This window comes from Acanthisitta chloris, unplaced genomic scaffold (assembly GCF_000695815.1).
Source record: "Acanthisitta chloris isolate BGI_N310 unplaced genomic scaffold, ASM69581v1 scaffold40923, whole genome shotgun sequence".
NCBI lineage: Eukaryota > Metazoa > Chordata > Aves > Passeriformes > Acanthisittidae > Acanthisitta > Acanthisitta chloris.
In genome coordinates this window covers 17,861-19,585 of record NW_008665040.1, presented here as the reverse complement: position 1 = coordinate 19,585, position 1,725 = coordinate 17,861, and positions in this window count along the sequence as shown.

Below are 1,725 nucleotides of genomic sequence, written 5' to 3'. Positions count from 1 at the left end.
CAGCTCATTGCAGAAGAGCTCTGAGAATCACTGGCTCTATTTGAACGGCTATAAATGCCTATAGGTCGGACCTTAAAAAACTTTAGTGATCCCTTCCCTAGCTCTTACACCAAATGATAATTCTAATCATCTATAAATTATGAAAATAAAATGGAGAAGGAAGCTTAGCTTAGCTGTAACAACAGACTCTTGGAGGAACTGATAGAAGTCCTGTTAATTGAGACATCTGTACCAGAACAGAGAATGAAAAAATGCCTCTCAAAACCCCTGGTTTTTATTTGTTACTGTTCTCCATTTTGGCAGGAGCAGTCGATGTGTTCATTTCAGAGGTGTAATTTTCAGACATGGTTCACTGTGTCATGCTTGGTTTGCAGTGTAGGGATTGCCATCTCACTTTTGGGATTTCTGCTTCCCATATTCATTTTCCCAGCAAGAGTTGCTGGGTAAGTGACAGCACATTCCCTCTGCCATTGCTGAATTTCCAGGCATGCCTGGATTGCTCATGATCCCTGTGCCTCACAGGACCAGAGCCCGCATAGTTCCAGCAGGCTGTTGAGCTCCAGTAGGATGTTGCTATCAAGTACTACACCAGGATTTATGTGTTTTATTTAAGTCTTGCCCAAATGATAAGTGTCTTTAACATTCCATTCTCCTCTTAAGGTTTTTAGACTACTAGGAAAGCGAGCAGATTTCACGGAGCCTTGATCATTTCCACAGGCAAGTATACAGCATGGTTACTTGATATTTAATATGATTGTGTTGCAAGTCTGACTTTTAGAGACTTGGGAACAAGCCATATTCTAAACTGGTACTAAGTGCAGACCGTTCTCTTTCTGACCCCTTGTATGCAGCTCTGCAGGCCTGTATTGGATGGCAGATAACTGCAATCTGGGCTCAGCAGGGTGAAGATTGTACAATGTATTCAACACATTTGACTGCTACTCCACATATCTGTGGTGATGATGTGAACGTGATGCCCCAGTGTCTGCTTTATATCACTCACTGCCTATCAGAACACAGCCTTTCTCTTCTCAAGACTAATGTATTCAAAGAAACATAATACTATGGTTAGCCGTAGCCAGGGTTCATATTAATGCTTTGTTTGAAATGGCTTCAAAAGGCTGCAGCGAGCCACATGTTCAATGAGCCTTGTGAGCTTTTTATTTCCACCCATCGCATGTGGCCAATTTGTTAAGCTATTTGCCATTTGCAGGCATCATTTCATGGTGCATTGCCTCTGCAGAACCAGCCACTCATGAAGAAGCCAGGGCATTTGCTCCTGCAGGTGGCAGAAATGTGAACTATTTGACTTTTTTTGCTATTTGCTGTTAGCTGTTACCTGTTCCCTAGGTATGGCTTTGTTTTCTGGTTTTATTAGAGGTATGTTCACATGTCTACCACTAAAATCTGTTCTTCACTAACAATTTAGCCAAAGACTTTACAAGTGATCCAACAGACATTTTAAAGAGCTCCTTCAGTATTTCCAAAGAAGAATTTACTTACAGGATGAAATGACTGCTTCTGCCAGGGTGTGTGTGTGTGTGTGTGTCTGTGTGTGTGTGTATTGGGAAGGGATGACAGCTGTATTCCCTGCTTCACAGGGCTGCTAGAAAAGAAACTTCATCAATATTCGGGAGTGGGTGAGATGTTAGTGTCATGGAAATCACACACACACAGAGAATATAGAAAGCACAGCTGAAATTAGTTTCATCTTAGAACACTGAG